At 41.1% G+C, this 25,253-nt stretch overlaps 1 long non-coding RNA gene across 1 annotated transcript; it reads left to right on the forward strand.

The window, feature by feature from the left end:
• Positions 1–12,167: 12,167 nt before the first annotated feature.
• Positions 12,168–24,788, forward strand: LOC123801954 (uncharacterized). The gene is made up of 3 exons (XR_006782384.2): positions 12,168–12,406; positions 16,008–16,127; positions 23,472–24,788. It is a non-coding gene; the product is annotated as an uncharacterized LOC123801954 (long non-coding RNA).
• Positions 24,789–25,253: the final 465 nt, after the last annotated feature.

Raw genomic sequence — 25,253 nt, forward strand, 5'->3', positions numbered from 1 at the left:
CCATACTTTTATGGCACTGGGTGTCTCAGCAGGGGTTCTCAGTCTCGCATATGGGGCAGCAGGCCTTGCTTGTTGATCATTCAAAGGTATTAAAGCCTGGGAACAATACTTTAGTCCACCCAGCTGAGATGGTTTTACTCATTAGTAATTTATTCTGCTGCTTTAATATTTCATTTTTCCTTTCTGCCAACCCTGCTGTGTGCAGATTATAGGAGAGATGGACCTTCTGTTCAATGGCATGTTCTTTTGCCCAGTCTTGCACATCATGACCTTTGAAATGTGACCCCCCAATCACTGTCTAGTTAATAAGGATATCTCTACATGGTACTCAGCTTCTCTAAACCCCTAATGGTGGCAGCCTGGTTTGTATGGTGACAGGAAGATTTGAGTGAGTGTAGATGTGGTGTCTATACAAACCAAGGCATATGTAGAACCCTCACTCAGATGGAGGGGGATAATATAATCAATTTGCCAATTCCTTACCAATTGGGCCACCTTTGTACCCAGGTGGGATGGCATATTGCCAAGGACACTGGGTTGCTTTTGAATTACAGTGACTTGGTTAATGCAGTACCGGCATGTTCTAAACAACCCAGGTGCAATGATGGCCACTCTTCATATGCACCCAGTCTACTCTATCTACAGAAGGGTCAGTTGTTAGGGCTTACACCTGAGCTAGGGCATCAGCTTCCTGATTGCCAGGGAATGCCAGTGCATTAAGGGCCAGGACATGGAAGACAGGGAACTGTCTCAGGCTCCTGCAGGTGAACCCGAATTTCCCTCCACACATCTTGACCCCACAAGAACACACTCATGATTATCCACCTCTTGGCTTCCCATCATATAAGCCATGGGGTTAATCCCCTTAGAAGAACCCAACTGTCAGTGCAAAGGGTTAATGGTCAGGGATCATGAGAGATCACCATCCAAACTGCTCTGAGTTCAGCCTACTTGGTGCTGCACTGGCTTCCGTACGAAAGGATCTTCCTGGAGGAGCGCTGTGTTCCTAGCTAAGAATTGTTGCTTTAGGGGATATTTTGGGTTTCTACCCCCTTTTCAAGCTTGGACCAAAATCCTAGGGGTACTCTCTTCTGTTGTTTCTGCCACAGTGCCTGCCCTGTATATTCCAGAGTCACAAACACAACATATCTAACTCAAATGGTAGTCCTGCTTGGGAAATGCCCAGAGCTTTAATTTAATTTGCCTCATGAATATTTTTGTCTTTCCAAAGGCAGCTCACTGGTCTAATCCCCATTCCCACACATGCCCTTTCTTAACCAGGTGGTGTAAGGGATGGAAGCACTCTGCCAGGTGAGGAATCAAAGTCCTCCAATCCTGAAGTCTCTACATAGGCTTGTGTCTCTTTCCCATTCTTAGGGTTTGGATAGGCTTGCATCTTGTCAATAACAGTTTCTGGGAGAATGTATGTCTTACCTAACCCAATGACTCCCAAATACTTTGTGGGGATGCCTTGGCCTTTTTTTCTGTGGGTTTTCTGTGGGAATTTTTGTGGGTTCACCACCCAACTTCTCCCTCACAGGTGTTTCAGCAAATCCTGCAGAGTGTCTAACAGCAGAGGCAAATCTTCACATGTTAACATTATATTATCGATGTAATGATTCATTTTACTGATGTGGGGTACACGGGTAGCCTTGGGGAAGCATATGTAAGGTCCATTGTTACCCTTCCCATGTAAAAGCCAATTGATCTTAATTATCAGAAACCCGTACTTGTCAGAGTCATTTCCATGAATCTCCTTGACGGTGAAGCACTTTTGCAGGAACACTTTTGCAAATTCCAGAATAAAACAATAACTGTCAGAATAAAACAATAAATGACAAAAGACTTAAAACCACCCATGGTTAAAGATCTGATGAGAGTTTGTTACGATGCAATTGACAAGGGAATTTATTTATTTCAGTGACACACATTTTAAAAGTTATAACTGATAACATTATACCAGGACATACCAGATTTTTGGGAATTTCATACAAATATATCCCAAAGAAAATTTAGCATTGTGTCTTATTTGACAATATTTCCCGTGAAATTTAATATACCAAGTAAGCCTAATTAGTTCGACATCTTGCTTTCATAAGGAAAGAGAATACATCTTTTGAGGTGGTCCAGGGACCCTTTGGAAAATCCCAAAGGTAGTTCAGGGTCAAGAAGACTTCATTCAGGATTTGATTTTGGGGAAGTTTGTTAAAAATATCGAAATGTTTAAAACACAGGATTAAATAGGATCATAGGTCACTGTGAAACAATATTTAGTTATCAATGAAAGTGACAAAGACTTCAAAGGCAGATACAGAAAGTTATATAGTTGTAAAAATCTTGCTCTTTGAATAGAGAAGACTAGTTTTCTCCAGTGATCAAAGACCTGATAAATACAACATGAAGCACAGGAAATTATTTTGATAAAATACAAAATCTTTGTTTTTTAGGCAGATTACTTACCAAGTAAAGCAAAACCTTCACAACCCCACCAAGAACAGACTGAGAATTTAGCAGATGAAAGAAAATTAAGTTTCAGTTTTACATAAGTACACCTTGATATTAAAGCTTATTTTTCTTTAGGCCAGTTGAATAGAGCTCTTTTACAAATCAATTTTGTAAATTACCTCTAGAGGTAGAAAAAAAATCACATATACATAACACCCGTCTATAGACATACGCAAACATACAGACAGGCACAAACAGAGACCCATAGTCCAAAACCTTAGCCCTTGCATAATCTCATGGAAGCTGTGGACTAGATTTTGGGCAGGGGAGCTTCTACAGTAGTCTGTATTTTAAAAAGCTTCTCCCCTCCCCCCCCACCTTTTTTTCTCTTCAGTCTTTGTGGGTAGTGTTTTAGTTATCTCCTGGGGTGTTTATATTTCAGACGAGATCGGGCGTGTTCAGGGTGGTATGGCCATAGACAATATTTCAAAGACATTATAAGATTTACAACTTCAAGGGACAGAAAAAGAATGCAACTTTTCTCCTAGGAGTTTTAGGATGTATTTCTTTATTATCAGAAGTCTAGGATAATTGCTATTTAAAGTTTTTCTTTGTGTTAGGGGTCAGACAGCATGGGGCATTCATGTTTCACTGTCAGTCACAACATCCTCCCCTTTGCTTTCCTTACTTTCCTGGGGATTCTGCGTCTTGGCATCCTAATCAGGCTTTGTCACAAGCCCTCCTCCTAGCTTTACAAAATGGCACAATACATTCTCCAAGATATTATTCAGCTCTTCTACCTTGTCTGTCAGCCCTGAAGCTAGCAGAGTAGTGGACAACTGCACATCCTTCTCTAATTTCAGTTCCTCTCCCAACTTTCTGACTGGAGCTTCAGCTTCTAATGGGGCATCAATGTTTAGCCAAACTGCCCACAGTAGAGGCCAACCCACTATGGCAGCCATTCATTTCCCTTCTTTGCCACAATGCACCATGTGTGGTTTCTTAAACAATTGCATTCAAGCAGCCAGTGTTTTCAGGGCATCCTTGTTCGCACATGGCAGGCCACAAAACAGCTAACCTATGGGCCACCCCTCTCTGCATAGAGGTCAGTGGCCAACTTGGGATGCCTCTTTCCCACCCATTTCTTTAGTCTGTGGGCTGGCTCACAAATTGTTGGTTGACAAACTGGCCCCCTTACACAGGGGCTAAAGAGAGACTGAAGAAAGAGGCAGGGGACTTCAGATAGTAGGTGGCAGATTTAATAAGCACGAGAACTTACTTACAAGGCTTGCCTTGGGCAGCCAGCCACAAGATTAGTAGATCTCTCAGAAGTTCGGATAAAGGTCCTAACTGGGTTCAGCCATGAATACTGTCCAGATGATCTCAATACCACATAACTATCTCAAGGTTATGTCCTTGGGGCAACTTCTAGCATGAAGAAGATAAGCACAGCACACATTCCAGGAACAGGGAACGGGGTGAGAAGCCTCTGAAGCCCAGGTCCAGCTCATGGGTCTACCAGTGGTCATGTCCTCTCAGTGACCTCCTCCAACACTGGCTGATCTAGACAGCAGCCTGAATATGACAAGTCTGGCAAAGAAGGGTCACCAACTGGGTGCACCAGGGGCTCTGAATAACTCTGGTGCCTATAATATTAATTTCAAGCTAACATTTATTCAGAGAAAACAAGTGATAAAATCACTTTCCCTTATCATTTGAAATGGACATGAAAATCCTATTAAAAATCTGAGGATGACTGAAGACTCTGCACTCAAGAGGGAAAACAGTTTCTTGCTTTTGTAAAATGACTATCAAATATGTCAAGTATTTACTTCCCACTGCAGTTACAATGGTACTTCAGTATCTCCTGTGGTTGTTGGTGGGGGGGATTGAGGCATTTGTATAATTTTCAAAAATAAATTATGATGCCAAATATTCTTCACAACCATTTTTAGTCAGTTTCTGAGCAGGTCTGTAGAGGCTGTTAAAATGTGAGATTACAGCAGAAAACCAATTTCAATATAAGCCTATGGAGATCCCATTACAATATAAAAATGAAATGTTGCCAATGTATGTTATACACTACACCCAGAAATAGATAGAAAGCAATACAAAAACCCTCATGCCTGTATAATATTTTGGTTCAGACATTCAACCATTGATTGAGCAGCATTCTCTAAAAGGAAGCTGACACAGCGTCCTTACCTTAAATTGTAGTTGTTATCATACCACAGATGATGTTTTATTTAAATGGATTATGCTTTAAGTTACCTAGGAAAATGGCAAAGAAACTGAATTCAAAGTCTTAGGCCATAACTAGACAACTGAAGGATATTAACTGAGAAATTCAGGCAATCAGCATGTTTAGTACACTAGTAATTCTCAACTCTGGCTGTATGTTAGAATCATTGAGAAGGTTTAAAAAATATCTTTGACTGGTTCTACCCCCCCCAAAGTCTAATTTAATTAGTTTCCTAGTGCTGTGCAGGCATCAGTATTCTAATACGCAACACTGATTTACATAAACCCAAAAAGCTGGATTTAGCGGAGTCTGCTATGTTTTGCTCACCCAAAAACTTGAAGGAGTCCTGCCAATCAGGAACAGAAATTGCATGCAAATGGATACAACAGCTTATGCCAATTTCTTTCTCACTCCATCTGCTATATCAGTTTGGAAGTTTGATAGAGGAAATATTGAGGAATGGTGGGTTAGAAGTAGGAGGGAAGCATTTAAGGTGTATCTAGGGCAGCTTGGATTTCTGATTACTTGCATCCTAATTTGACTACTGGGATTGACAGGTAGTAGTCAAACTAAATTCATTACTTAACTCTGAATTATTTGGTGCATAACTGCACTCTGGATTTAAGTATCCATCCCATCTCCAGCTTTCAAGGACCAGGAGTGAACATAAGATCTAGATTTGCCAAACCAGTATTAGCAAGCAAACACACAACCTCCAGTAGCAATCAATGCTATCTTAAAACAAGGAAGGGAATCAGATTTAGGAGGAAGTTGTACCTAGGGAGGCAGAGCCAAGCAGGTAGAAAGAAGCTGGGTCTTTGATGACATCACTGAGTTGCTGACTGTGGGTACCTGGAACCTACTCTGTTTCTGGCCCAGTTAAATCACATAGTTCCTCCTTGGTTAGCCTAGTTTTGTGCAAATGATGCATAATTAGGAATTATTTCAGATGGACAGAAAGAAGAGAGCATTCTAGTTGGAATTAGGAATCTCAATCTGACATTAACTCAAAGATCTTAGACCAAGAGAAATATCTCTGAACCTGAGCTTCCTCCTTTGTTAGTGTGAGGGATCTGAACGTGATCTAAGGTCCTTTCATCACTCTAAGACCTGAGTATGTGCTTAAGAATTTTATTCATTGAGTTATATTTGCTACTCAGTGCTTTCTGAGAAACAGTATTATTTTCAAACATACTTAATATATCTCTTCTTTGTAACCTAGCAGTTTTAAGCTTTCATAGATAATCAATCTCAGGTGAAATTTCAGTACCTCTTCATTGATATTTCAGTTTGGGGTTGTCAGTTTTGGGAGATCAAGGCCAATCTAGTCTTTTGTTCCTATTCCATCTTTATGTTTCATCTCAGACTTAATTTTTTTCCCCCCACAGTAGCCTTCTGTCTGGCTGCTGCCTCTTGAAGTGGCATTAGACACATAGTCCTGATCGTACATGCTCCCATCAGGCTCTGGGCTTAGAGTCATGAAATGAGTAACATGATCAGGAAAAAATTACCTACCAGGGAATGGTGGAGGTGCAGGCAGGATGCTAGGAGTTTTGCTCACTTTCAGCTGTAGAATCTGGAGTCTAATAGTAATGCAATGTCTATCCAGGTATATAACAATGCCCGGGAGGTTTATTAATGTGGGCTTTATAAAGATTTTGTCACTTTCAACAAATCCTTTTGAGCTTACCTTCTGATATGAAATGGTATATAATATGTACACACTGAGAGAGCACAATTTGAAGGTATACCGTGTGTCTTGATGTCAGTCTTTAATTTTCTCTCATTAAGACTGAAGTTGTGTAGCCCATGTGCTCTTGGTAAAAAACTCACAACTCATCTGTCTATACTTTTTTCTGTGTTTCCCACATTGCTCTCATTCTGATGACTCAACTGCTACTTTCTTCTCTCCCTCTCTCCTCTCACCCTTTCCCTTACAACTGTTAGTATCTAGTACGTGCCAAGCACAGCACCACGGAGTGGATACACAAAAATTCCCTGTCTGGTGGGGGGCAACAAAGAAACAAAACAGGTGATCAAAAAGGTTGTAATATTTCCACATAAGAGGAGGGAAAAATAACTGCCTCTTTTGTAAGATATGTTCTGGCACAAGATTACATTGTAATGAGTTTTGAAAAGAGTAGAGTAGAAAAGATTTTACCATGTTTTTTGGTGCACAAAATGCATGGCCTCGTTTGTAAGTGTGCAATAAAAACTGAAATAGTGTATATGAGATGCAGTGTACTTCCTCCAGTGCCCTCTTCCACAGCATTCATAGCGGTGTGAACCTTTGCCGAGCGGAGAGGCTCTGGGGGGTCTGAAGGCAGAACTGATATCCCTACCAAGGCACGTGCAAAGGTGGCTTGATTTGTGGCCACATGTAATCGTGCTGTTGCCCGGTGCAGCTCTAGTTTATAAGGTCTTTAGAAAGAACTCCCTTCTACAATCTTACTTCAATTTTAGCAAAACCAAAACTTTTTAAAGGAGATTTCTCTCAGAGAAGATTCTTCTGCAGAGGAGTTGATGGCTCTTGTATTGACAACTCTTATTCACTTGTAAGTATATGGTCTTTATGGTAGGGCTGCCCAGTTATTTAAAAACTGCCCAACACAGAGTCTAATCGTGTAACAGATGCACAGATGGTGCTGGAATGAACACACTGGTGGACCCTGAAGTTAACTTCCCTTGTTCTCTGCTGCATTTTAATTTGTTTTGTGACTTATTGACAATGGATTTGATTAGAGTAGAACTCTGCCAGCTCATTTCCAGGTGGCATGAGCTATGTGTCTGGTAACCTCATGGGAGTGTGTGTGTGTGTTGTCTGGTTAGTGTTAGGTTTTAAAAATCTTGTCTTTGAGTAATACTTTAGAAAATATGACCCCCCAAGCCAGATAATTGAATAAAATAGTAGCCGATTCTGTATCAAGAGACTTAGACAATAAGCACATAGACTTTTGTGCTGTAATAGACCATTGGAAGCAGAAATAAGTACAAGTATTATTCTCCTTAAAGAACACTGCATCTAGGATTTTGGCATTTCTTATGGGTCTGGATTTTAATAACTAGCTGTGTGGGCAAACGCAACGCATCTACCTGGCCTCACGTTCTTCATCTGTGAAATAAGAGTTGCACTAAATCGGAGTGCTTTCCTGCCACAAAGCTTGAAAGTAGTCTTTAAATAAAATTCCAGGGGGAAAGAAATGACATAAAAGAAATAGAACCGGAGCCGTGGTTGAAGTAGAAATGTTGAAGAAATCTAGGACTGGGAAATGCGGATGACCTCTGACTGAGAAAAGGAGCTCCGTTCGCTGAGCTGCTTCTAGTGAGCGATCGGGGGAAGGACCGTGCTTTGTTCCCCGTACTGAGGATGCAGGCTGGGCCATAAAATGATGCCATGTGTGGGTGTGCGAAGCTCCTCGTCTGCGGGGGCACACCAGGGGCCTTTGCGTGGGACAAGCGCGCTGCCTGTGCCGCGTGGTGAACTAAACCTGTGCTGGCTCCAAAATGAGTCTCGAGATGGGTCATTTTGTCCTTGGCACTCTGTCCCCTTCAAACTACGGAATTCCGTCTCTAATCCTCCCAGGGATAGGAAGACGTGAAAACGCACAGTCCTCTAAGACCATCCTCTATGTCTCAAGTGGCGACACTCTTGGAGAAACATTTCTTATGGTCAGAAGCTGGCATACAGTAGTTTTAAGCAGGGCCCCGAAAGTGATCCCATGTCTGGGTGACTTCATTCACAACCTGCAGTGCCTCTGTCAATGTGGGGATGATTTTCTACCAGACTGGGAAGCACTCATCCCTTCAGGGTTGTTTAATGTCTGCCATATGCCAGGCATGTGCTCAGTGCAAGAGACAAAAGAAAACGCTTCGGCTTTAAGGAAGTTCAGGTGTAAAGCGGGAGACTGCCACACAAGCCAACAATTCTGATGCACTGTGGGGAGTCCCACTGAGGTCCAGACAAGGTGTTTCAGTGAGCAGAGAAGTCAGCCTCGTCCAGGAGGCTTCCTGGAGGAGATGAGGCCAGAATACGCTGAGAAAAAAGCTAAGAGAAGGAAGAAAAGTATTCTGGGGCTCGTCTCCGGGGCACTGGGGCACAGAGGCAAGAGACAGTAAAATGAATTGAGGATCTCCAAGTACTTTGCAGAATCTAGAGAATCAACCAGAAACAAATCTAGACAGGTGGGCAGAACCTGCCTCACATGCCACAGTCAGGGGATTAAACTTTCTTCTGAAGGGTGGAGAATCTCTGATGGAGTGCAAGTAGGGAGGCAACAAAATATAGATTCATGTATTCTCCCTGTCAATAATGTAGAAGATCCACTGGGGTGGAATGATGGGGAGGGAGGGAGGAGGAATGAACTTAGAGGGCAGGGGGCCAGTTACAACACTGGCCCAGGGAAGAAGTGATCAATAGCAAATGGAAGGTAGTGGCCTCTAGTTATTCTTGAGCCATCCTTTCATCTCTCAGTAAACTTTATTTGGTCATGGGATATTTTTTTTTTCTTTTTTATGTTCTGTCGGATTCTATTTGCTAATATTACATTAGAGGTTTTTACATTGACATTAATTAGCAAGATTGATCTTTATTTCTTTTCTGTTTTCTGCGCTTTGAAAGAGTGTAAATAATATCACATTATTTGTTCCTTGAAGATTTGACAAAAATGCATTTTTGCATCTTTTTTACCTACTTTTGTTGGGGGGTGAAGAGATGGGAAGTAGTTGTTCTTTGACCCCAGAAGAGAAAGAAGGTAAGCAAATTTATAGTCGTGAAAGAAAGTAAGAATGCTCTCAATTTTGATACCTTCTAACTTAGAAACTGTCCATTTCATCTAGGAATTCAATATTATTTTTACAGAGCTTTAAAAAATACTCATAATTCTTTTAAAAATCTTATGCGTATGAGGTTTCTTCCCCCCTTAGTCTCATTGTTAATGATCTGTGTTTGTGCTTTCTCCTTTTTATTTTTTGTTTAGACTAACTGCTGATTTATCTCTATTTCTTTTCCCCCTAAGAATCACCTTCTGGTTTTATTGATTAAGTTTACTTTCTCTCTTTTGTTTTATAATATATCAATCTCTGCTTTTTATCTTAAATAATTTGTTCATTCTGCTTGCCTTAGGTTTTATTCTTTTTAAATTACCGAGTTGAATTTGTATATAGTAATGTGTTTAGAGCTTCGCATTTTTTACAGTGCATAGCTTTAGCTATTGACATGGGGTTTTATTATTGTAGTGTTTTCAATATTATTATTCACTAGAGATTCTGCAACTTTGGAGCCAATAAAGAAATCATGACTAGAATTGTTAAAGAATGAGTTATAACATTTCAGGTGGTTCGTTTTATTAGTTATTAATTTCTGCTCTAATTGCATTATAACCTAAAAGCATGGTCATTACTGTTATTACCATTTGTTTTTAAATACTTTTTTGTGCCTAATACATGGTCAAGTTTTATAAATGTTTTTAGAAGTATTTGAAAACAAGTCTATTCTTGTTTTCAGTGTTGGAATTATAAAGATGTTAATCTGGTGGATTAGATTCCAGATTCTTTATACCATCACTCATTTTGAGAATTGGACTTGTTTGCAGCTGAAAGAAATAAATTAAAATCCTACTCCATTTGGAGCAATCTCCGTAAATTCCCTGCGTTTTAAGCTTTATGTGTTCTTATGTTACAATAATTGGAATGTAAAATATAACAGTAGTTATATCTTCATTTGAGATTGAACGTTTTTATAATGATAAACTACTCTTTTGTCTTGTTTAATGCTTTTTGCCTTGAAGTCTGTCTGGCAGACATGACAAATTAATGCAAAAAAAAAAAAAAGAGAGAGAAAAGCTAGAATCACTTGTCATATCTCTCATTTTACTTTTGACGTTCCTGAATGGCTGAGACATATAGTTAGGTTTTGTTTATTAAATACAATTTGAGAATCTTTGGAGAATTTATTATATTTTGTATACATATGTAACATATTTATTACATATATAACATTCTTCAATTCTGTCATCTTGTGTTTTCTCTTTCTAATGCTTCTGTTGCTTTTCATCTTTTTCTATATGGTTATGTCTCCTTTATTTTGGTTCTGTTGCTCTTCTACTATTGATATTTTGAGAGATTTATTATCCAGTTTTTAGCTCCTCTAGTGGCTACCTTTATGATTGTTAATATTTTTTCAAGTAGGTCTATTGACTCCTTGCTATGAAATATGGGGCAATCCTACACCACCCCTACATCACTACCTTGCTTTTTTCGCTCTTGTATTTTCACAGTGTTAAAGTTTACAACACTTCTAGTAAACATAATAAACTTCTAATGGCTTCCATGTTCACCACTAACTCCTTAAGTACCACAGCTCCCTCATTTCTGGTTCTTTATTTCGGTTCCTCTTTTGGCTGGCTGGAGCTCGTTCTCGCTGTTTCAGCCTATGATTGTTATATTCTGACTCTCTGCATAGTTGCAAATGCGTGGCTAATGACCGTATTCATGATTGATAATTGGTTAGTTTGAAATTATTGGGAGCATGCGTATTTCTCCCCAGGCCTTTCTAAACATTGCTCTGACACGGAAGATTTTGTAAATATGTTATACTAATCCAGTGTTTTTATTCTCACTATTATTATATTTACATATAGAGATATAACATATATATATGTGTGTGTGTGTGTGTGTGTGTGTGTATCTCATATGTTCTAATTTCATTATTGCTTTCCCTCCTGAAGAGCCTTTAATAACACATGGCCTTTGGAGGGCCACAAAGTATTATAATATCTAAGATTTTTCTCAGTCCCCCCTCACCCTGCAAGAACCAATTTTTCCTCCCCTTGGGAGTGATGTCATCCCTGTTGAGAACATATGTGCCAGCCTGGTGCCCCATATCCTCTTGTAAGTGACTTCTTCAGTGAGGATAGTGTTTTCCTGCAAATTTTCTTGGGCCACAGTGTGACCTTTGTTACTGCAGATTTAGGGCTTACTTTTTTCTCTGCCAACTTTTATTATATTTTTCAAAAAAATTTGGGGTCCATCTGTTCCATTCTCTTCTTGAGAACTATCAATTATGTGTGTATTAGTCAGCTGCTTTCATCTTCCACGCCTCTGATCTTCTCTTTAGCCTCTTCTTTTGTCCCTTTTGTTCATTTTATTGCCTAGCTTCAGAGGGTCCATGTCACTACGTTTCAGATGTCTCTCTTTTCTTTTTTGCTGCTTTTAATGTTTTACATTTTTGTAGTGGTTTTATTATACCCTCTTTCTGACTTCACCACCATCCTCTCTCCTGATATGTGTCTTCTTCATTTTTCTTTTGCCTTTTAAATTTCTTTTCTCCTTTTGGTATTTCCATACATCGATGCTGCTATCATCCGTCAGATTTGGGGATAATCTGCCCCTTCTCCCCTTCTCTAGGCATGCAGATGGCCAGACAGGAGATCCATGAGAATTTGCAGCACAGCTCCATGGCTCGTAGGTCTTTCGTTTGGTGATTTTGTACTTATTTATTTTGCTTAGTTGGATGTAGGAAGCAGGTGCAAATCTGGCTGCTGTTTCTGATCTGTCTTAAACCTTCTCACCCCTGGCCGTTTTCAGTCCAGGATTCATACTGGAGAATGTGAAGATAGAAACAATACTTCTTCAACCCTTGTTCTCCTGCTCCTCAGTGTGTAACAGCCTCCATGACCGTCTCTGGATGGACTAGGCATGCAGTCATACTCATCCTTCCAGGTAAAGCTAGGTCCCTTGGACTCTCAGTGATTTTCTGAAAAAAATCTGTATTCTTATTAACACCCAAAGAGGTAGAAAAGATATTGAATCTATTATTCTACTTTATAATCAATATAATCTATTTATATGAAATTTTTAGAAAAGGCAAACCTATACTGACTGAAAGCCAATCAGCGGTTGCCAGGGGCCAAGGAACAGATTAACTGCAAAGAGACACAAAATAACTTTGGAGATAATGGAAATACTGCATATCGCCATTGTGGTGATGGTTACACAATTATATTCATTTGCCAAAATTCACCAAATTGTATCCAATAATTGGTGAGATTTTTGTAAAGCTGATTTTTAAAAATTAAATAAAGACAACAACAAATGTGCAGTGTATATATATATATATACACGTATATGTATATATATATGTATATATATATATGTATATATATATATACACACACGTATATATATATATATTGGTCATACAGTTCTATTTGTTTCACTATATACACTGGATTCCTGACTCTAAGAAAGTTTTGACAACATATATGAGCATAACATGAGATGAAATAATATAAGAGATGGTTTTCTTACTGCCTACTGTAGTCGTTCCCAAACAGATACACATCAGAATTCCTTGGGGATGTTGTCTAAATGCAGCTCTTCAGGCCCCACTCCCACAGGTTCTGATTTAAGGCCAGGTATGGGGCGGGGACCTCTGTGATCCAATGGTCTCTCCAGGTGATTGTGATGCATGGCAAAATTTGAAAACCATCAGCCTCGTATATAGGCTGACCTTGGAGTAAACTGAATTGATGTCATGCTCTGCTCTATTTCAGAGACTTCTGAGAATTATATCAGAAACATCGTAAAAGACCTTGAAGCAATAAATTGCCAATTGTATTGGCTAAATAGCCCTGTAAGGAGGCTCAAGGCTTGGCAAAGTCGCCTCCCAAAAGTGCAAGTCTTCTGATATGCCATTGATCCCCTTCCCTGACCGCGGCCTGGCTAAGAAAGCGTACTGAATCTTTGAGCCTTACTTTTCTCATTGGTTATTTGGTAGGATCAATAGTACCTACCTACCTCCTATGGTTGTTTGTCAGAATTAAGCAAGATAATTCATATAAACGGCTTAGCACAATGCCTAGTGCATAGTATGTACAATGAAACCTGGAAAATTCAGATAACCTTAACAAGTAATTGATTCCCAGCCTCCACAGCAGGCTTGCCCTGATCATTTGGTTAACTTTATAATAATGAGACCTTAGATTTCATGCTTTTTAATTATTTGGACCATTATACCATTTACACCATTATAGTTGTCACTGTTAATGTCAACGTTGATGTTGTTAAGGTTGTTAGCATTATCGTTATGTCTTATGTTTATTATTGTATTTATTATCATTATCATCATCTCAGTGATTTTGATATCAATGGACCATCTTTGTCCTCCTGCCTGGGTTTACCACTGACATTATCTTGTGGGATTGAAGGCATTCCTCTCCTGAGTATCCAGACAGATCTTTATTTGCTTACAAAGTGGAATCATTTGATAGCCACTGTTCACTTTTGTTTTAATTTAAATTCAATTAGCCAATGCATAGTACAGCATTAGTTTCAGGTGTAGTGTTCAACAATGCATCAGTTGCCACTGTTTACTTTTAACGAGCCATTTCAGGTAATTCTAAAGGTAATGTAAAACTTAGAAAAATATAACAAAGGATTGAATTGTAATAAAAGAATGACATTCAAGCCCCTTCAACTCTATTATTTAATAACCTAAAAGCAACCCAGGTGGTACTTCCAACCACATTGTCTCACTTTTCTATTCTAGTCTCTGCTTTCCAGGGGCTTGGTGGAGAAGGTGATTAAAGCTGGTGTTGTTGATACAGGTGAATGGAGGTGATTCGGGTGGGCAGCGACAGCAGGTGGTTAATGACAAGGAGTCATCGAGGTCTTCCCTCTTCTCTTCTGCCCTCGCCTGAGCTGTTCTTCGGGGTGGTCAGGCAACAACTAGCATTTCCCCAGGTACACACATCAAGCAGAGCTTGTGATCAGTCCTGAAGGTTCTGTATGCACCCTATAACTGAAGTTTTTACAGTGTAATAATAACTGATGGACGAAGTGCTCAGTAGTCTATAAAATTAGAAGATATTTCTACTGAGGCCTAGACAGGTCATCCTTGGCAGAGATCACCCAAACAGTGTTGTGACTTAAACCCGATTTCTTTCAATAATTTATCAGTATTATGGAGCACTACATCTGCAGCTAATGATGTACTGTAAGTTGGCTAACTGAATTTAAATAAATAAAAAATAATAATTAAGAAAAACCCAACCCCCTCCCCCCCAGATCTTGTGACTCTAAATTCCATGGTTCCTTTCGCTCTCTGTGGCACTCTTCCAGTTGGGAGGGAGACTATGCTAGTACTTCCAATTAATAGCTTAAAGGGGAGCCAAAATCTTGACACTCCTCAGCCCTCAAGGTGGCCTGGTAAAAACCGTGTGCCAAGATGGCCTGGTTGGTCCACGCTTGGAGGTGAGCCACCTCTGGTCTTTACCCCAGTGTGCTTTGTGGACTGTGATATGGAAAATGTTAGGGAGCACTGATACATGTTATCTGATTTTGATGTCTTGATCTTTTTATGTTTTTGCTTTATCCTTCAAATGAGTGGCATTCATACCTTGAACTGCTGGGATTTTGAGAATTCAAAAACCCTGCTTCCCTCTACACACAAGTACTGGTGCTGATGGAATCAGACCTCTTCTCGGTACTCCCAGGCCAAAGGGATTGGTTAGACAGAGGGGTTGCAGGAAGACAGAATTTGTGCATTTTTGATCCCCTGTGTTCTTCCCAGGTATTCCCATAACACCCCATACTTTAGGGTATCACACAAACTATCACACTGAATTATACTGCTCTCCTTCTTTGTTGATTTGTCCTGCTAGACTATTATTCACTATTACACCCTGACCAGCGCAGTGCTTAAACCACTGTCGTAACCTCCTAACTAGCCTCTCTACATTTACTCTTGCCTTCTATGACCGTTCTTCAAGTTTGAGTAAGATTTTTAAAATGGAAACAAAAATCATGTAACCCGCCTGTTTAAAAAGCTTTCATGGTTGGAAATGTTCTGTATCTTGATTGTGGTGGGGATCATATGACCGTAGACCTTTGCCATAATTCATAAAATTGTACACCTAAGAGGGGTGATTTTTACTGTACATATATCATACTTCAATAAACCTGATTTCAATTTTAAAAAATTTAAATCGCTGGTAACTTTCCATTGTACTTAAGACAAAAGCCACACTCTTTGCCATGGTGGATATGACTGTATGAGTCAGGGTACCACAGGAAACAGATGACACATTCAAATTAGGAAAAAGTTGTAGATATTTTGTCAAACTCTCCTTAAAAGTGTGGGCAGACTATCGTGAAGCGACAGGTGGTGTGGAGTCCCTGGAGCTAGTAAGAGCAGGGCACAGTTAGCACCCCAGGCCTGAAAGGAAGGCTACCTGTTAAGTGTTGGGTGAAGACAGAGAAGCTGCGTGGGGCTGAGATGGGCAGTTAAACACTCAGGCCCCTATCTTCTCTCACCTGCTAGGACTCCTCATTGGCTGGACACAAATAGAAGGTAGAAGGTGAGGGAAAGTTGCCCCCAGGACACAAAGCAGTGTGAAGAGTGGACCTAGAGGGGCAGATGTCAGCTAACCGCTAAATAATGGTAAGTAGTCTGCCTCCTCTTTACCTCTATAACTTCATCTACAGCTCCTTCCAGAAAGCACTGTGATCCAATCAGACTGGACTTTTTGTTCCCATCTCGCCACCTTCCTACTTACTTATCCCCGTGCCCCAAGTTCTCTGTCCCTAGATCTTCGCGAAGTGGTCGCTTATGTGACATTTAGACCACCCTCCCTTCTTGGCATTCATCACCCCTAAATCATCTTGGTTCTTATTGGCTTACACATTTCTGTCTCTCTCCAATACTGAAAACAGAGCCTGGCAGAGTAAATGCTTAAGTGTTCCAAAGAAGAAGAGAACAGCCAGGGGTGGTTCGTCTGCTTTGTGCTCTGAGTTTCCACTTGGGGCTGGTTAGATGGGCACAGAGATGTGGAGTGTTGAGATTAGGACTGGGGAGGGAGGACGATGTGGGCAGGGGGTGCGAGGCCTAAGTGAGTAGAACACTCCAGGCATCATGAGAAAGTCAGGGCTAGGGCAGACATAGCCAGGATGCCCTGAGATCCATGGAGGAAATGTGCTTTTACCTTCTTCAAAATCAGCAGAAACCACTCTCTATACATGAGACAGCAGCAGAGCCATGTTCAAAAGAAAGGTCTCACCAGTAGGCCAGCGTGAGTCAAATCATGGGCACTCAATAAATATTTGACACATATTCTGATTTACTGGAGCTTGGAAAGGAAAGAGACATTTTCCCTTTCTAAGGGAAAAAACAAGAGATCATGAGAAAAATAGTCTCCGATTTCTTAGTAAGGTAAATATTTAGTTAGCAAGCTATACTTATAGCAAGTTAAGGATCCTTTAACCAAGTTGGTTTAAATAAATATCTATACTTTCCAGAAAGTGTTGTTCTTAGGTTTTCATTATGCCTTATTTCTAAAAACAATTAATTGAGGCAATTTCTTTGTAATTACAAAAATGCATTTGCAAAAGTAAGCCCTCCAAACTAAGGCCTGCTTATTTCTTGCTGCCTTTTAGCTATTATTTTCCTTTACTGTTTTGTAGGCAAAAAACACGGCAAAAATGTTTCCAGCATTTAGTTAATTTTGTCCAGAGCTGCTAAATTTTATATACAATAGTTTTCCTCTTTTGCTACAGAGCAAATCTCATGAATTGCAAAAATGTGAACATTTTAAATTAGAATAAAGGTTTCCTCAAATCATTTTCTGTGTGTGGAATAGTCTTTCATTCCCAGCATTCCCCAGTTTTAAAAGAACTGACTATCCCAAATATTGATTGGGACTTTTCTCCACGCAGGGTAGAAGACAGCAACATCGATTACACTGGGCTTTTCTTATTTACCACCTTTTCACTCACGATGGGCCATCTGGGTATTCGGTGTTTAGTTATGTATGTCTAAACTCTTTGAGGGAGACAGTTTATTTGTCAGACTGCAAATATCTAGAGAGTTGGTAACAATTTTCTTTCAACAAGCAATTGTCAGGCTTCTTCTGGCTTGGAACATGCCAATCCAAATCCTCCTGGGTGGCACGTGCGGTCCGATACAAAACGGCATAACAGACTCTGGACCTGACTTGGATCCAAAATTTAACCCCAATCACCAAAGAGTCCGTAGATGAATTTCTGGGGCAAGATGCCTAGAGCTTAGTGTACAAACTCATATTTTTTTCATATATTTTTATATATGAATATATATATTTTTAATATATGAATGTATTTCATATATTCACATATTTTTTCATATATATATGAAAGTATTACTAGTGAAAATATGTACTAAATATATGTATATATACTTAATGTGTATATATATATACACATATATATATATATATATAGTGTGTGTGTGTGTGTGTGTGTGTGTATACATAGAGAGAGAGAGAGATTTATTCTAGGAATAGGCTGATGTGATTTTGGCGGTCAGGAAGTCCCACGATCTGCAGTCTACAAGCTGGAGAACTGTGGGAGGGGAATGGGGGAAGGGTGTAACTCTCCATCCAAGTCCAAAAGCCCAAGACCCAGAAAGACTGGTGTCCAAGTGCAGGAGAAGACAGATGTCCCAACTCAAGCAGACAGCAAGTTTGCCCTTCCTCCACATTTTTGTTCTATTCAGGCCCTTAGCAGATTGGATGATGCCGTTGGCATTGGGGAAGGTTATCTTCTTTACTCAGTCTACTGATTCAAATGCTTATCTCTTCCAGAAACACCCTCACAGACACATCCAAAAATAGTTTTACTGGCTATGTGGGCACTACCTAGCCCCGTCGAGTTAGCACATAAAATTAACCACACACCTCCATACCTCCATCACCACCAAGAAATTCCCATCTCATGTATTCCTTTGGGATTCATTCATTCATTCGTCAAACAAGTGCTGTTTTTGATCATCTACTTTGCGTCGGGTGCTGCCAGTGCTGAGGATGTAGCCGTGAGCAAGATGTTCCCTCCTGCAAGGAACTTGCAGGCCAGTGGGGATGACAAGCAAACAGGTATCATGATAAGGGTGAATACATGGAGGGCCATCCTCCCCAACTTGTTTGGAGAATGGTGAGGGGAGCTGGTATGGGAAGTGATGTCTAAATGGATACTTGGAAGGCTGGATAAAGGCTAAGTGAGGAGAAAGTAGCAGGGCTGCAGTGTACCTTGGGGGCAGTTCTAGAAAGCATCAGGCAAAGGTCTGGAAGCATAGATCGGGCTTGGGAGAGGCGAGAGGCTAGGTGAGGCTAGGTGGTAGAAAAGCTGGGACCACATTACCTAGTGCCTCTACAAGTCACAGAAAGGATTCAGCAGTGTAGTATAGTGGTTAGGAGGGCAGGATCTGGCATCCTGAACTTGCACCTGAATCAGGGCTATCAAATGGAAACACCAATTTACTTGCCTCACTGGGATGTGGACAGGAGCTACTGAGCTAACCCTTAGAGAATGTCGAATACAGTGCCTGGCATATACAAAGTATTCGGTAATGGATAGCTGTTATTATCATTGCCGTTATTTCAGTCTGAGCGTCATGGGAGTCCTGGAGGCATTCTAAGAATGTAAACAACATAATCAATTTACATTTTAGAAAGGCTGCTCAAGGGACAATGTGTTGAATAAGTTTACAAAGGACAAGGCTGGAAGGCAGGTAGAACTAACAAGGAAGCTGTTGGGCAGGAAAAATCCTTTCCAAATTCTCCATGGCCCGTAATAGGTATTTAAGAATGCTGACTGACTGTAGCTGTTAAACATTCAGTGGGAAAAAACATCTTAAGATAGTGTCCATGGTTAATACCTATGTGTATTCCATATTAGAGAGAAATTTTGATATGAGGGGTGACCAAAGCACGAGAGCCTGGTGTATAGGGAACCATAGTATGGGGGGGGGGGCTCCAGATAATCTGGAAGAATTTACATACCTGGAAGAGAACACGTGGCAGATGGGTGGGGATAGAGGCAGACAGGGTGATGAGACATGCTCTAAAGGTAAATTCTGTCTACTTCACTGTTTATCCAGAGCCAGTCCTCCTGGAGTTACAGCTTGTCAACATATACTCCCCTGCGCTGCATATCCAGTTTTTCACACTGATATTGAAAAATGATTTGGGCCCTCCCTGAAGCTACCCTTCTTTTTGTAGGAAGCATGCCCTAGAAGCAGGCGTTGATGAAGAGTTTGGAATCAACACTTTGGAGAGGAAAGTGAGGTAGCAGGATTGGGCTGCTGTCCTGTACTCCAGAAAGATACCTGGGTTCTGTCCATACAGGCCTAGCAGCCAGGAGGGAAGGTGGAGCCTACGCAGAGCAGGGCACATGCTGCCTTTCAGGGGAGAAGCCTTTGCTCTCTCTTCCAGTATGGAGAGTTTGTGGGAGACGGTAGTTCTTACTAGAGAATGTTCTGAGGGGTCTGGGGAGACAAAATCTTCAAGGGCATCTACACAGAAGTCTCCATCTGGTGTGTTAGTCTTGTGTTTTCCTAACCTAGGCCCTGATCTCAGCATGAGATGATTGCCTTGTTGGAGTGTTTAACTTTCTTTACCGTTGAACCACTCCGACGTCTAAATCTTCTGCTCTCCTCCTGCAGGAGATGAGAGCCAAGCTATGCTTTCACTTGTGCTCAGCTATCAGTTATCTTTCTGGAGTCTGGAAGGCAATGAGGCATGGCCATACAATCTTATTGTCCCTAGAGCTACTATTTCCTCTAGAGATCTCAAACACCTGACACACTTGCCAATGTATCCACCATACTTTCAGCAGTGCATCATCCCAACTTACCGCTGTCAAACGTTTTCACAGTTTAACTGCCAGGGGGACCAGGAGCTGATTATGTTTCACTTTCTGCCACTGATGGGGAGCTCAGTGCCAGCCAGGACCAGCAAGCCATCTCCAAATCCCAGCCTTACTGCCAGCTTTCTCAGAAACAGGCACCAACTGCCACAGATCGGCTTCTCCAGAAGCAGACATCTAGATGGAGTTTGGGATGCAGGAGCTTTGTTAAGACTCAAGTGCTGTGAAAGGAAGGGTGTAGCAGTGGGACGTAGTTGTACTACAATGCAGACCCAACTTGTCTCCAGGAAGCTGGTGGGAAGTTCGGGAATGTGTGTTGTCCATCAGAGCTACCTGGTGGACGGACACAGCAGGGCTTCATCCCTCCAGCTCATTTAGTCACTAAAATATAGGCTGTCCCAGGAAGGGCAGCAACCTGGCTGAGCAGCTATCTGTAGCTGAAGCAGATCCCGAAGTAGCTGATGATGAGAAGCCGTCCTGTTGACCATATTCCCCGTGGCCTGATAGCTGAGCAGATGTCCTTCTCTAAAGGGCGGCACGTATCTGTGTCTAACCACACTTTTCTTTCCTACCTTCTGAGGACATTTTTTTAAAGGTTTATTTTGCTGCTTTTGTCCCAGGTTTCTTAACTCTGGGATCTTTTTTCAAACCATTCCCATCAGACTCAGCAAATCAGCACATTCACACACACACACACACGCACACACACACACACACACAGACACACACACACTTCATGTTTCAAAACTGTACCTTATACTGATGGAAATTACATCTGGAAAAACATTGCATGTTTTGGCCTAGGGAAGCTAAATTTTGTGGATATGTAGGGAAGGAAGGATCTAGAAGAAGCATCGGTCACTGCTTTGATTATAAAGGTTGTTTCAGTTGATCTGACTGGTTAGAGTGAAACCAGTTCCTGCTTCACAGTTTCTTAGGCTTTCCTCTTAACAGTGCAAACTTGGGCAAAAAGATGACTTTCCCCAGGGGGAAGAAAGAGCCCTCAGGAAAATTTATCAGCATTAGCTAGAGCAAATCTAACATTCACAACTTGGTCTTTGGCCACAACTGAGATTTAAATGACATAAAAAGCAGGGATGAGACTGACTAGATCCTGATCTGATGTTCCTTAATTTCGCTCTAGCCTATGGAGCCAGTAGCAGGAGGTCTAGCTCCCAGTTAGTACCCTTATCCAGCATACTGCAGTGCAGTCCTGTCTTCACCTGCTAAACTAGTACCTGGTTGGCCACACAGAGCACTCTACTACCATCCCTACCCTGCTTTCTCTTTAACATAGTCACTAAAGCTATTCGTTTGGATACAAGAGTATTTTGTTCTGTTCTTAATTATAAAATACCCAAGTAAAAATTTTTTTCTGCTCTTTTAAAAAGAACATTAAATGAAGTCACTTTCTATTCATATGGCTCTTGACTACCCCCAACCATCACCCACAACTCCATTTTGTGGTAGTAATACTTAAAAAAAGAGGAGAGCCCCACAGTGACATAAATGTCAGCATTGCTGAATTATGTTTAAGCCTCTTCACTCATTGCCTTCTACAAAGTAGTCCTATTACCCACAGCATTCTTCCACAACATAAAGTCCAACATGAGGGCTCCTATGCCTCTCATTAAAAGAAGACACCAAGGAGTGCCTGGGTGCTTAAGTTGGTTGACCCTTGATCGCAGCTCAGGTCTTGATCCCAGGGTCTTCAGGGTTATGAGTTCAAGTCCCATGTTGGGCTCTGTGCTGGGCATGAAGCCTACTTAAAAACAAAACAAAACAAAAAAGAAAACACCAAAATAAAAAGGGAAAAATGAAAGAAAAGAAAATTAAATATTGCTTTGTTCTGAGAGAACTTCTCAGGTATCAGAATAGTTTTATAAAAATCTCTCCTGGGGACACCTGGATGGCTTAGTTGGTTAAGCATCTGCCTCTGGCTCAGGTCATGACCCCAGGGACCTGGGATTGAGTCCTGCATCAGGCTCCTTACTCAGGGGGGAGCCTGCTTCTCCCTCTGACCCTGCTCCCTCTTGTGCACTCTCTCTCTCTCAAATAAAAATCTCTCCTGAATCAGGTTTAAGGGGGAGGCGTGGGCATGCAGCCCATGTGATGCATGGGAAGGGGGCCTGTGCTGTCTTCCAAGAGGTGGTTGGGGTAGAAAATCTATTTTTCTCTTATTCCTATTCTTCGAGATTTGCTTATTTCACTTACATATGAAAGAAAAATCTAACCATGGGGTCCAGAGGAGAGACAGAAGGAAACATACATTGTTCACTAATCTTGGGAGTCTGCCGCCTCCCCGAGCAGCACAAAAGGCAGGCAACAAGGGCCTGTTGGACACAGATCCACATGGCAAGAATCGGGAGTCAGGGCAAAGACAGAGGGAGATTTTCTCCAGTTCCTTGATCTATTTCTGTTTTAAAATATTCAGTAACAAGACTCACAGCAGAGTGTCCCTTGCCAGCTAAGTCACAACTCTCTATTATACGGTCTTGGAATTGATTCTAATTTGCCAGTGATGCTTAGATCCACACAAGGAAAATCAAGCTAATGTAGGCCCCATGGAAACTCCAGGGAACAAGCTCCACACATTTATATACCCAAACTGCAGGTACACAGTGGCGTAGCAGGAAGCTCTGAGACCCCAAGCAAGATTTCAGAAAAGCTTTTTCTTTCTTCTTCTTCTCCTTCTTCTTCTTCTTCTTCTTCTTCTTCTTCTTCTTCTTCTTCTTCTTCTTCTTCTTCTTCTTCTTCTTCTTCTTCTTCTTCTTCTTCTTCTTCTTCTTCTTCTTCTCCTTCTCCTTCTCCTTCTCCTTCTCCTTCTCCTTCTCCTTCTCCTTCTCCTTCTCCTTCTCCTTCTCCTTCTCCTTCTCCTTCTCCTTCTCCTTCTCCTTCTCCTTCTCCTTCTCCTTCTCCTTCTCCTTCTCCTTCTTCTTCTTCTTCTTCTTCTTCTTCTTTTTAACTATGAAAACAAATAGGCCTCTAACTCCATGCACTTAAAGGGGTTTGTGGAGTAGTATTTACACTTGTGGAGAGTGGAAGGCAATGGCGGAGAGGATCAGAGTTTTTCTCTCTGACTCTAACCGGCTTTCCATTATTTTTGCAGTGATTTCATGCAGGCCAGAGATCCCAGAGTGTTTTACTCAATCAAGCTGTGTATATAACTCCAGGAAATGGGCAACTCTAATTTTAAAAAGCCAAGTTAAAATGGGTAAGTGCCAACTGGTTGTCTCGAGTCCCTCTGTTTCAGAGGAGTCTGTCATGGGGGTGGCCTTGGGCCTGTAGCTGGTTGGCCTTAGACAAAGCATCCAAACTCTCTGAGTATTCCTCCCCTTCCGTGAGATGAAGGTGACACCACTTCAGGCAGATAATGCTTGATGATGAAATTGGAAGATACATGGAAACATTTTAGAAGTTGGAGGGTTAGGAATCTTATAGAAGTTTCAGATAGTCCTTTTTTAGGTGGTATGTTGTTGGTGGAAAGTGGAGGGTGGTTTTCAGATATTCCTTCAATGTCTAATTCCCAAACATGTATCTTGAGGATAGATACAGCTACCCCAATATGCTTGCTTTTCCTTTTCCTTCCTTCCCACTCTTTTAATTCATCCCCTTCCATTCTGGAATTCTAAACCTTTCCTAGGGCCCTGTGTTTCATTTCTGGCCCTACATGTTCTTATTAGTTAATACCGTGGCATTTAGGCCAATTACATGATGTTCTGATCATGATGATACAGTGGATCCGTCCAAGCAACTTGAAGAAGTTTTACCTGTTGGGTTCAATAGGAAGTAGACTCCTGGACAGGAGAGTTGTTAGTGAGTGAGGAATGAAAGGGAAGAAAGCCAGATTGGGCGGAGGGAGAAATTTAGCTATAATATAGTTTGAAGAAAGGCTTCTGCCAACCCTATAGGGAGTTCTGAATCCTGTAGGGACAAAAGGTCCAGGCTCTCATATCCCTGTGACGATCACTCACTGAATTCAGGCAGCCTTGGGAAGGGCCATCACCTTCAGCCCCGGCAGTAGGAAGCTGACAGCTGAGATCTCTCCTATCAGTAGTCTTTGTAGCTGGGGAATAAATCCTTTATTTCTGATAGGGGATCTGAGTGATGCATCTCGGTGCTCTTCTCCAGAGGCCATTAGGCCACCATGATTATATTCACCATTTACTGAGGGGCTGACTTGACCTTTTATGTTTCTGTATGAGGAAACTCATTACTGTACTATGGCATCAGATACAGAATTTGAAGCAAGACACTCAAGTTAAGGGTCCAGGAAAGATAAGGCAAGTAAGTCTAGGAGGTTCTCATTATCTGGAGCAAGTAGAAACTATGGGAACCTGAAGAAAAACTAAGTCAGGAAGACTAGGCATCAAAAATCAAGATTGGCAAGAATGCAGGACTAGGTGTAAGTACAGAAGGAAGACCCAGAGCCAGCACTAGTAAGTTAACAAATAGGGCAGAGGAAACATTCCATGCTCATAGATTAAAGAACAAATATTGTGAAAATGCTGCTCAAAGCAATCTACATATTCAAAGCAATCTCTATGAAAACACCATCAGCATTTTTCACAGAACTGGAACAAACAATCCTAAAATTTATATGGAACCAGAAAAGACCCTGAATAGCCACAGGAATGTTGAAAAAGAAAACCAAAACTGGTGGCATCACAATTCCAGACTTCAAGCTATATTACAAAGCTGTAGTCCTCAAGACAGTATGGTACTGGCACAAAAACAGACACATAGATCAATGGAACACAATAGAGAACCCAGAAATGGACCCTCAACTCTATGGTCAATTAATCTTCAAGAAAGCAGTTAAGAATATCCAATGCAAAAAAGTCTCTTCAACAAATGGTGTTGGGGAAGTTGGACAGCCACAAGCGGAATG

This window comes from Ursus americanus, chromosome 36, assembly GCF_024610735.1.
Source record: "Ursus americanus isolate L20-20 chromosome 36, mUrsAme1.1.p, whole genome shotgun sequence".
In the NCBI taxonomy this organism is placed as follows: Eukaryota; Metazoa; Chordata; class Mammalia; order Carnivora; family Ursidae; genus Ursus; species Ursus americanus.